Here is an 11,484-nt window from a genome sequence, read left to right as displayed (position 1 = left end):
GCTAGAAGAGAGAGGTGAATAAAGAAATGCACAGTGCATAATGGATATGGGTGGATACAACGAAGGGGGACCCAGTGTGTGTGTGTGTGTGTGTGTGTGTGTGTGTGTGTGTGCATCTCCCACTCTTTCCAACCCGTGCAGATAGGAAGGTAGGTTTGTCAGACGACACCCTAGCCTGGGATGCTGGTGGCGCGCGTCCTCCCCCCGTCCTCAGGAAAGGGGAGGAGAGAGAGACCGAAGCCCCCCCTTCCCCGCCTGCGGGCCGACCGGCCTCCCGCTAGCCGGCCGGGCGCCTTACCGAGTCAGGCCACTGGGAGGCTGGGGGAGCCGGGTTGGGCGAGGAGTCGAGCGAGATGGGGGAGCTCTTATTTTGACAGGGGCCTCTCCGGGCTCTGGTATGAAGGCAGAAGGAGGCAGCCAGCGAGCCCCGATGCTTATTCAGGCTGGGGAGCGGAGCCGAGTGGAGGGGCGAGCGGGGCTCCGGCAGCGCGGGGGAGCCCGGGGAGGCGGCGGCGCGCGGCGGAGCCAGTGGCCGGACATGCCCCGGAGCCGGGGCCGCTGCACCACCGCCGCCGCCCGGAGCCAGCCGGCCGGACGCCCGCACGCCTGGGTCTCCCGGCGCCGCGCAGCCCGGGGCCCGCGACCCGGACCCTCGGCGGCGTCCGATCGACAATAAGCGTCCAGACAGCCCCCTCCCCGCCCGGGCCCGGCGTCCCCGCGGGCCTGGGGGAAAGTGAAAGGCGGAGGCGGAGGAAGGAAGGAAGGAAGGGAGGAGGAGCAGGACCCGAGCCCCCAGCCCCGCGCCCGGCCCGGCCCCGCGCCCGGCGGGTGCGCCGGCTCCCCCGCCGCTGCCCGGCGCCCACGACCATGCTCGGCGGTGGCGAGGCGGCCCCGCAGGCGCCCGCCGACCCCCGGATCCCCTCTCCCGGGCCGGGCAGGTTTTGAGCTCAAGGCGCCCAGGATCAAAAGATCGCCGCCCGCCCGCCCTCGGCTTCGCACCTCCGGCCGTCCAGCAGGAGGGGGACCCCCTCCACCCGCCGACCTGACCTGGTCATGGCGTCCAGCTCCGGCCTGGCGTGAGGACCCCCGGCCCGCGCGAGGTGAGGGGAGGGCTGGGGAGAGGGCGAAAGTCACGCCAGGCCGGCCGGACGGGGGGGGGGGCGGCGTGCCGGGGAGGGGACGCGGCCGGATTGTCTCCTGCCCTCGCGCACGCGGCCCGGGCTGTCGGAGGGGCGGGGGACGCCCCCCCCCAGGGCCGGGGGAGGCTCCTCGCAGGCCCCCCGACAGGTTGGCAGTTCCAGAGCCCCGGAAGGAGGGCTCGGGGGCGGCGGGGGGACCCTGCCACCCCGGCGCAGAGAACAAGGCCGGCCTCGGGCCAGCTGGAGCAGCGAACCCTGCCCTGGGGGCTTCTGGGAGATGTAGTCCCCTTCCCGGGCTCCCCAGCCCGGTGGGGGCTGGCACCCCAGCCCCCCTCCCCTGTCTGACGGGAGCCTCCAAAAGGAGGTGAATCGGTACTGGGGAGATCTGGGGGCCACCCTCTGCCCCCAGGCCTTGCCTCTGAGCTGCCAGAGCCTGGAGGAGCCTCCCCCGTCCAGGCTTCTGAGGTGGCGGGGGCTGGACCAGGGGTGGGACAGTCACACAGTTCATTGGAGGTGGCCCTGCTCCCTCGGCAGGAGGTGGCTGCTGTCTTGGTCCAAAGGAGGCCTTGGGGGAAGAAGGTGAGAGGAGGAGGGAGGTTTAGGCCTCTTGCCTGGCTGGGGTAGGTCCCAGGCTTCTGGGAATTTGGTTTCTGGAGGGACCGAGGTCCAATTTCCACTTCCCCCTCTTGGGGGGCTGTGAAGGAGGGGCTCCCCTCAAAGTCTGGGAATTTGGAGGGTGTCTCCCTGGAGCAATGAGGCCAGGGTCAGCTTCTGTCTGTCTGTCCAGTTTCCTTCCTTCCGGGTTTTTCTAATACCCCCTCTCTCCCTCCTCCCACTGTCTGCTACTTGGGGTGTGTGTCTGTGCAGGTCTAGGGGGCCTCTGCTGCGGGAGGAAAAGTATTCTGAGAGAGGGGGAGCTGGGCTGTGAGCCCTGGGAAAGGGACTCTGCTGCCCCCTTGATCTTTGCCCTCTCTTCCTCCTTTCCCTCCCCCCACTCTAGTTTACTCCCTTGCTGCACTGTTTACCTGGGAAGTCTGTCTGCCTTGTATCTGCTCAAACTAGCTCTCCAATGGGTGTGTGTGTGGGGGGAGGTGGGTTCCATTCCTCTTCTCCCCCCTTCCAACGTCTTTTTAGGGAGCAGCCACTTCCGGGGGGGGCAGGGGTTCCTTTGCTGGCCCCCAGCATGGGCTTGGCTGCCTTCTCTGGGTCAAGACCATGATTTCGTGCCCTCAGGGGAAGAGCGTGCTCAGGCCGTGTCCTCCCAGTGTGTGCTCTGAGGCCCTGCTGCTGTTAGAAGCCTTGGGACTGGGAATGGAGGAGGAAGGCAGGGAGTGGGGAGGGAAGCAGGGGTCTGGTACCGGAAAGAAGGTGGGAGGCACTGCTGTTCCTCAGGTGATCTACCTCCTTGGAGGACTGGGCCAGCCCTGGCCATCTCCCTCCACTGACTTCCCAGCTAACTTGCTGCTACTCTTGCTTAGGATGGGGTGGGGTTGATTCTGGGAGGCAGGCTGTTGAGAGAGAGGACACTTAGCAGCTTCCATCTAGGATGACTGTTGTGCTCGTGGGTCACAGGGGCTAGTCAGTGCTAAGTTGAGCCCGAGTGATCTTGCTTGGTGAAGGTACATTGGACACCCATGGCTTCATTTAGCTAATTTCTGCCTCCGGGTTCCTGGTACCCTAGGCTGGGGGCTCACCCACTACTAGACAGGGCAGTAGCCTCCTGGGCAGAGGCCTAGCTGGTGGCAGTGTGGACTCAGCACTCAGCAAAGGCTGGAATGCCTGGCACCTGCTTTAGATTAAAGGCTGCTGTATAAAAGGCAGTGTGTGTGTGTGTGTGTGTGTGTGTGTGCGCGCGCACGCGCGTGTGTGCGTGTGTGTGTGTGTGTGTGTGTGTGTGTGTGTGTGTGTGTGGTGGGGGTGTGCCTGCCTTTGGAGAGTGGCTGAGATAGAGCCTGGGGAGTCCAGGGGTTGGGAGGAAAGCACCAAGGTTGCAGGTGGCAACAACTTTGGCACAAATGGAAGCAGCTCTGTAACGGCTCCTCCAGGGAGAGGAGGCCCTGCCTCCGGCGCCACTGCAGGCTGAGGTTGGGTCCCAGCACCCTCGGCAGCTCCTGGAGCCAAGGTGTCTGTGTGCCCCGTCTTCCTCTTTCAAGGAGGCCTGCAAGGATGTGGGGAGGCACTTTGGGGTTCCTGTTGCCTCTGTGCCACGTTTACCTCTCCCTGGGCTTCCTGGCTGCCGGCAGGGAGGGACCTCAAGAGCCAGGGCACTCGAGGATGATGGGAAAATGGCATCCCTTGCTTCCTTGTACTAGAGCCCTGGGCACTGCCCCGGTGCTGACCTGAGAGAAGGGACAGAAGGGGGATGGCACCGTGGGAAAGTGGGCAGCCGTGGGAGCCAAGCGGTACAGGCTGGGTGCCGCGGGCAGGCAGCCGCTGCCAGGCCCGCTCTCCCTGGGGTGGGGCCGCTTGCTCCAGGGACTGGCTCAACCTGTTGAGCGCCTGGCTGCTCTAACCTGGCATCTGTGCCTCTGCCTGCCAGCCCCAACAGCTGCCCACCTGTAGCTGCACTGTGGGGACAGCTCCCAGGACCTGGGGATAAAGAGGTTCAGATTGGCTCCCGGGACCACCAGGTGGGGGGCTCCTAGCAGGGCTGAGCATCTTCCCCAGGGATTGCTGAGCTGCTCCTGTCTGGGCCTCCCAGTCTCAGAGCCGGGGTTCCAGAGCCAGGTGGCCGGGGCTGGGAGCAGAGGGATGAGGTGGAGAGGGCCGCTGCTCGCTGCTTGTCATTTGGATGGGCGGCCCCGAAGGCAGCCTGGAATTTCCTCTGCGGAGTGCCAGGGCCAGGCCTCCAGAGCCCCACCCCCAGCCTGGCCTGACCTCCCTCCCCCTCCCTCTCTCCCTGGTGAGCCCGGCCGACTTTCCCTGGAGGTTGGAGGAGGGGCAGCAAGGGCCCTCTGGCTGCCCTGGGAGGGGTGACTTCCTGGGTGTGTGTGGGGGTTGTTGCAATGCCTCAGTCTCCCCTATGATCCTCATCTCTGTGCAGGGGAGAGAAGACTTGAATTCCCAGGGGGTTGCTACCTCAGCCTGCCCTGAGTGTGGGCAGTCCTGACTGCCCTGCACCCCCTCTCTGACCTCTTAACTCTTGGCCCACCTTCAGACTCCGAATGCTGCTGGGGAAGCAGAGGCAGAAGGCTGTCACCACAGCTCACAAGTGGGTAGGGGAGCAGGTTCCCCCTTACCCTCAGTTCTTAGGGGTGTAGAGGCCTTTCCCTGTCTCCTTTCTATTCCTGGCAGCCAGGAACGCTCCTTTGCCTTCTGTCCAGCAGCCTGGGCCTTCCCTGCTTGGCCCTGGGCCGGCTGCGCCTCCTGCCTTGGTGTCTCTTTTGGGGCCCCTTTCCCCATAGGCTGGGGCTTCCTCTGTCCAACCTCTCTCCTAGGTCTTGAGCTAGCAGCTCGGAGTTAGCCTGTGTACCCCTCCCCCCCTTCTCAACTGGGAATGGCCCTGAATCCAGCATTTCCAGCATTTCGAAACCAGGATTGTTTTGAAATCCCAGAGTGCTTCTCCACCCCTCGACTCCCCTCTCCGCTAGGAAGGAGGGACCTTGTCCTCTAATCTGACTTCATGCTGTGCACAGAGGTGGAGTGTTTGAGTTTGTGTGCTAGCACATGGCCACATACTACTACTCTGTGTGTGTGTGTGTGTGTGTGTGTGTGTGTGTGTATATGTGTGTATGTGTGTGTATGTCCCAGAGCTGGTGTAGCTCTGGGCAATTCTGTGTGGTTGGCCAGTGTCTGGTTGTTTCCTGAGCTTTCTTGGGCTGTCTTGGAGTATATGCAAATCTCTCTGGGTCTTAAGGAGAGTTTGGGCTTCTTTTTAGGAGGTACTTTGACTATGTATATGTCTGTGGGTTGCACATATCTGAGGATATTTCAGGAGTGTGCTCTGGAGGCATGTGCATCTTTGATGTGTGTGTGTGTGTGTGTGTGTGTGTGCGTGCACTGGGGCGCACGTGTGGTGCTTTACATCTCTCTCACCTCCTCCTCCTTCCTGGGAACATGTCTGGGTGTGTAGTCACAGGTTTCCCGCAGCTCCTAGGCTCCCTGGGACGTGGAGTCCTCTGCCCTTTGATAGGGAGGTTTCCTGGCATAAGGCCAAGGCTTCTGGCAGCCCTAGCCCTTGGAGAGAGAGTGTGGCGGACTGGAGACACATTGGGATAAACTGCCGCCCAGGGTTGGGCTTTCCCCCTCTGCTCCTCATGGGTCCCCAGCACGGTGAGGGGTCCCCCATGGCCAGATCACTTTCTGAGAGACAGTGCTGGCTGTTAAGGAAGATCTAGAGCTCTAAAGGAAAGTGATCCCCTCCCCCATTGTCATCTGCTTCTTTGGAGACAAGGAACAACTAGTCACATCAGACCTGGGAGCTTGGTGGCAAAGTTTAAGTTCAAAGAAGTTGAGGTCTCTGATTAGCAGCGGTGAACAAAAAATGAGCTCATTTCACTCTGAGCAGAAGATGAAGGGGCCTGGAATCCAGGCTCTTGGGGTGGGGCCGGCTGCCACTGCAGCCTCGGGTCCCAGGAAGTGGTTCTTGATGTTTAATCTCATTTTCTCCTACTACAGTTAGACAGCGTTCTCTGAGAGCGGAGTTCAGAGGATCAGGACTGGGCTGGGCTGTACAGACGGGAGACCCTGAGACACTCCCTCCCCCCCTAGAACTCAGTTTCCCTTTCTAGGATCTCACATTCCAGTTGAATGCTATCTTCTGGAAGCCATCAAGGAAGGAGTGAGTCTAGGCAGGGGCAGTTTGTGGGAGTCAAGGGCTTGGGGAGATTCGCAGAAGGTGGGCATAGGCTAGGTTGTCCCTTGACGCCCCTCCCCCCCCGGGGGGGGGCTGTGGTCCCCGGTGGAAGGGAGGGAGGGGGAGAGGCACAGGTTGGTACAGCGCTCAGTGACCCAGCAGGAGGAGGGGCTTGGCAAGGAATTTTCAGTTTGTGTTTCTCAATCTCTGTCTCTGAGACACGCACGCACACGTCACTGCAGACTCTCATCTACCTTCAGTAGATGAGTCCAGGAAAGTCACCCAGGTGGTGGTGGTAGGGCGGGGCCAGATGGAACCATGTTCTGGCGGGCACTCTGTAACTGCCTCCTTCCTAGCAGTGGAAGCTACATCCAGCTCCAGCCCAATGCTGTCCTGGGCCTGAAGTAACACAGGCTGCAGAGGGTTAAGTCTGGTTGGCAGGGACCCCCCCCCAACCCCAGTGCAGTGAGAGAGAGAGGGAGGGGTGGTTAGCAGCTTGCTCTAGTTGGCGTCTCTCCCAGAATTCTTCGGAAAAGAACTCCCCTTTGACCCCCAGTACAAACTGAGCCCAGCCACCAGCCTCCCTCCCGCCTGCTGTGGGCGCTTCACCCAGTCCCTGCTACTGAACTGCTAAGCCTTCCTTACCCCAGGCCAAGTCCTTGGGACTTTGTGTCTTCAGGGGACCAGGGCTGCAGCCAGGGAGACCACACAGGAACCACAGCCATTCTTTTCCCTGACATAAGATAACCTCGGGGTGCCTGGTGTGGGAAGCTGGGGTCCTCAGGCCTCCCACTCCCCAGGTCCTCGGGCCAGGTTGGGGAGGCCTGCCGCTGGCCCTCCCCACCTCCAGTGGGGCCAGGCAATCTGGGAACTCTGAGGTCTTCCAGTGCCTTCTCCTTTCCTGCTTCCAGGACAGGGAGGGGGAGTGGTGTGGTGGGGCAGCTGGGTCAGGCCTGGCTCCCAGCCAGTCCACAGAAGTCCTGGCGTGGGGGGGGGGGCATTCTGAGCAGCTCAGAGACTTCCTGTAGCTGCAGGCTGCGTGTATGTGTGTACAAGTTTGGGTGGGTGGGGGAGGGCTGGGGTTCTGGGAGGAGCTGGGGCATAGATTGCCCACAGGGGGGCTTCTAGCTGTGACCCTCTCTCCACAGGGAGACCCCATCCCAGACCACACCCTTGAGCCTGAGCCTGAGCACGTTCTCCGGAGGTGAGAGGGGGTCCGTGTGCTTGCGCGCGTCCTTCTTGGCCTCCCCCATCTGTCTGCAGTGGCCGCACCATCCTGGCTTAGCCTACCCGCCCCCCCCCCCCCCCCGCCCCCCTGCTCGGCTTTTCTGTCTTTTGGGCGCCTTCCTCCTGGCTTTCTGGCTTACTGCCCTCACTTTGCCTTGCCTTCCCTCTTTGCCCCCCTCCCCCCCAGAAGAGGGGGGGCCTGCCCTGGTTCCTGGGGGGCAAACAGCCTTGCACCTAGACTGGTGGGGGGGCAGTAGGTGGGGGAGGGGCTGGGATGAGGAGGGTTAAAGCTGGGCTCCAGTGAAAGTTCCAGTCCTTTTCTCAGCTGCATCTTTTCCCCTGGTGGGAGGTGGGGAGACAGCTCCGTGCCCGAGGGCAGGCTACAGTTCCTGGTTATGCCAAGTACTGGCTCCCTCGCTGGCTCCAGGCTCTATGAGGCTTTGTCAAAGCCGAGTGGCTACTTCTGCTGCCTGATTCTATAGGCACAGGAGACATGGGTCTCATACACACACACACACACACACACACACACACACACCACACACACACACACCCACCACACACACACACACCATACACACACACACACACACCACACACACACACACACACACACACACACACACAGGCGCCTCCCTCCCCTCCTTCCTTACTTAGCAACAACTCCCTGAATTCACAACAAACACTCCTGTGGGCCTGGCTCCTGGCTCCTGTCTGACTCGGGAGAGCTGGGGGAAGTCAGGGGCCAGGAGGAGATGCTTCTCCCTGGTGTGGGGGCTTCTGGGCTTTTCATCTGCCCCTCCTCTCCCTGATACGGGCTACTACCCCTCAGAGACGGGGAGGAAGTTGCCGTGCCTCCAACTCAGTGAAAAAAAATGGGGAGCAGTGGACAGGTATGGCAGAGCATGGGGCCAGAAAGCAGGGCTTGGACTCCAGGCCAGTCCCACTTGACCTTTGACCCCCACCTGGGGCAGGGGGGGCAGCTGAGTAATTCCTAGCCTAGGGCATCTCTCAGCAGGGGGCCAGAGCAGTTGTCCTGGACATTTGCCTTGTGACCTTGCTGACTGTTGGGGACCTGGATGTCAGCAGAGGTAACCCTTGGGGGAGGGGGAGGCTGAGTAGTGGGAGGCCCGGGAACTTTGCTCTGTCGGAGCTCAGGGCCAGGCCAGGCACCTGCATGGAGGGGGTGGAGAGCAGTGTGCTCCCTTTGATCTCCTCCCCGGGCAGGAACTGTGTGTGTCCTCTAGTGTGGGACCCGGTACCCAGCAGGCATGGAGCGACCGTGTGTGGGATGAGGGTGAGGCTGGACAGGACCTTCATTCTCTTGGGGTTGCAGAGCTGATTCCATGTGTGGTGCCCTGGCCAAGAACCCAACCACTGGAGTGTCTCCTGATTGTAGGCTGTGTGTCTTGGGCAAGCTACTTCACTTCCCTGTGCCTCCTCTTTCTTCTAAGACTGGGTGAGGTCGTGTTCTGTAATTCTAACTACTGCAGAGGCTGAGATAGGAGGATCTCCTTTATCCCAGGGGTTCAAGTCTGGTCACATAGCCATCTCATTTATAAAAAGAACAAGAAATGAGTACTTTTTTAGTAGTGTTGTTTTGAAGATTAAACTAGATAATGCCTGTGGAAGGTTTGAGCAAATGCTCAATTAGTGGTAGAGACCTCTTCTTTATTACTAGTAGAGGTTCTGCCGGAACTCTTGGCACCCCAGGGACTGGAGTGAAGGAAGGATTGATAGAGGGGAAGGGACAGCCCCCATAGTGCTATACACTTCTGGACTCTTTATTTTTGTCCGTCGTGGGGCTTGAACTCTGGGCCTGGGCACTGTCCCTCAGCTCTTCAGCTCAAAGCTAGCACTCTATCACTTGAGCTACAGCCCCACTTCCGGTTTTCTGGTGGTTTATTGGAGATAAGAGTCTCAGGGACTTTCCTGCTTGGGCTGGCTTTGAACCATGATCCTCAGATCTCAGCCTCCTGAGTAGCCAGGATTACAGTCATGAGCCACCAGGACCTGGCCTTCCTGGATTCTTTTTTTTTGGTCGGTCGTGAGGCTTGAACTCTAGGCCTGGGCACTGTCCCTGAGCTCTTCAGCTCAAGGCTAGCACTCTACCATTGGAGCCATAATGCCACTTCCAGCCTTTTCTGTTTATGTGGTGCTGAGGAATCGAACCCAGGGCCTCATGCATGCAAGTCAAGCACTATACCACTAAGCCTCCTTCCCAGCCCCTTCCTGGATTCTTAAGTCACTCCAAGACTCACCTTGTTGCTGCCTCAGTTTCCTCACAGTTGGTGCCAGCTGACACCTGGAGAAGGGTCTGGGGGAGGCTGAGCACCTGTCTCTTCATTATTGCTCCAAACTTATACTTTTCAGGGCCAGTCCAGCCCACCTCCCTCCCTCCCTCCCTCCCTCAGGGCGGGCTGTTTGCTCAGTTGAGCTTCAGCACCCCTCCCACCATCCATCCCCTGCTGCTCTGGTTTTTCACTGGACGGAACAAGACACTCTGTCCTTAAATGGCTCCCGTGGTCACCTCCTCTTCTTCCTGGACTAGGGGTCAGGGACCTTCCTTGGGGAGAAAAGTGGCAGCATGAAGTTGTGCCGTGGATGTCATCTGTGAGGCCGGTCTCAACACTCAGGGTCCCCTAGAGTCCCTGCCTGGGTATGTTTTTTTCTTTCTGTGAAGGGCCAGTGCCCAGGTAGAGAAGCCCAGGTGGACATGCTTGGCACTACTGGCCACAGGTGGACGTACTTGTCATTGCTGGCCACAGGTGGGCAGGGAGAGGGGCCGTCTCTCCAAGCCCAGAAGGAGAGCGAGCTTCTATAGGCATTTCTAGCATCTCCAGGACATCCCAGAATCCTTCCCCTGGAGCTGCTTAGGTGTTTGGTCGTGTTGGAGAGTCTTGCCTTGACCCTGTGTGCCCTGGGCCAGAGGACAATGTTGAACGCCCGTTGGTGCCAAGGGCTCCCAAAGATCCTGGGATGGGAGTGGGTGGTAGATTGACTGACAGTGCCCCCAGGTGAGGGGGAACCATGCTGACAGGTGGTTGGCATTTTCTGGGGATTAATTTGTGCTTGTGATGCTGGGGTTCCCGGGTCTAAGGCCGGGGCTTGGCTGGTAGGTGCTCTCTCTGGTCTGATACGAGGAGGGGTGGTCAGAGTTCTTGATTGTCTCCCCAGGCCCTCATAGATCTAGAGGTCAGGGCTCATGGGCCTGAGCCATGTCTCCTTGTTGAGCTGTGCCTCCTGTGCCCAGCCGCCGGGCCTGTTCCTTGGGCAGGCTGGGGCTATTTTTGGGATCAGGCTGGGGCTCTGGGGCCGGTTTCAGATGTTCCAATGTGAACAGGAGAAAATGGGAACAGATGGCTGGAGGGTTCTGATCAGCGGGTCCTGCTGGGAGCAGGTTATTTTTAGGGCCTTGTTAACCCTTTGGGGGCACATGCACCCCCCCCAGGTACAGCCCTCTCTGGTCTTCTCCCTGGGCTACTTTCTTGCCAGAAGTGCCTATCGATTGCCCTTCTTTGTCTTCCAGGCCCTCTACTACACTTTAGGGTAGCTGCCAAAAGGGTCAGACAAGAAGAGGAGTGCCTGGTGGATGGGTTACAGACCTGGGAGAGGGAAATCCCTCCTCCACTTGCCTCTGGGGCTTGGAGATACACAGATGCTCTCTCCGTTCTTGCTTCTTGCTGTGGATTGGAGAAGGGTGAATCCAGGAATGCCTGGGGGCATGTTCCCGGAGGAGCCTGCCTGTTCCAGGAGAGCTGGGGACAAGCGGTGGAAACACTAATAAGATGCTCCTGGGCCCCATGTACTTAGTTACTCAAAGCACAAACATCTGGATGATCACAGCCTTCACCAAAGGTACCTTTATGACATGCCCGCATATTTGGGGACCGTGGCCAGGGATAAAGAAGAGAGCGTCAGGGCCAGACAGAGTTTGTTGCAGGATAGTAGGACTCAGGCATGCCATTCGTTAGTTCTAAAATTATCCCCGTTTCTGCAGATGAGCAAACAGGCTCAGAGGGAGAAAGGGATGGCCAAAAGTCCCATACCCCAGAAGGGGTGGGAGGGGTCTGGTACCCTGCCTGCCTGCCTGCACAGTTAGCTCTCATGCCACAGCATCCGCATGGCCCCTGGGGTCTCAGCCTCAGTCTTGAGGCTGCAGTGGGCACCAGATCTCTTCTGGGATGGGTGTGTGGGAAAGGAAGCCTGGGCGCAGGGACCCTGTCCATTTCTGCCCTCCCGATCCCCTAAGCCCTTCTTGCCCAAGGGTGCCAGGACTGACACTAGAAACCCCATTTGGCCTTCCTGTCTCCCCTACTGGAG

General features: G+C 59.9%; 1 protein-coding gene across 4 annotated transcripts in view; it reads left to right on the top strand.

Moving 5' to 3' along the window:
- The first annotated feature begins 326 nt into the window (after positions 1 to 326).
- Positions 327 to 11,484, top strand: part of LOC138810776 (B-cell CLL/lymphoma 9-like protein) — a 29,517-nt gene continuing 18,359 nt past the window's right edge. The window contains exons 1-2 of one of the 4 annotated variants that reach the window (XM_069998027.1): positions 327 to 1,100; positions 7,083 to 7,138. The gene's annotated coding sequence lies outside the window, so the exon portion shown is untranslated. Of the gene's footprint in view, positions 1,101 to 7,082; positions 7,139 to 7,704; positions 8,055 to 11,484 lie in introns of those variants that run through there. The other 3 variants (XM_069998029.1, XM_069998030.1, XM_069998028.1) reach the window with 3 other exon arrangements.

This window comes from Dipodomys merriami, unplaced genomic scaffold (genome assembly GCF_024711535.1).
Source record: "Dipodomys merriami isolate MVZ:Mamm:240054 unplaced genomic scaffold, mDipMer1.0.p SCAF_509, whole genome shotgun sequence".
Classification (NCBI taxonomy): Eukaryota; Metazoa; Chordata; class Mammalia; order Rodentia; family Heteromyidae; genus Dipodomys; species Dipodomys merriami.
This window is presented reverse-complemented; position numbering and strand designations above follow the sequence as displayed.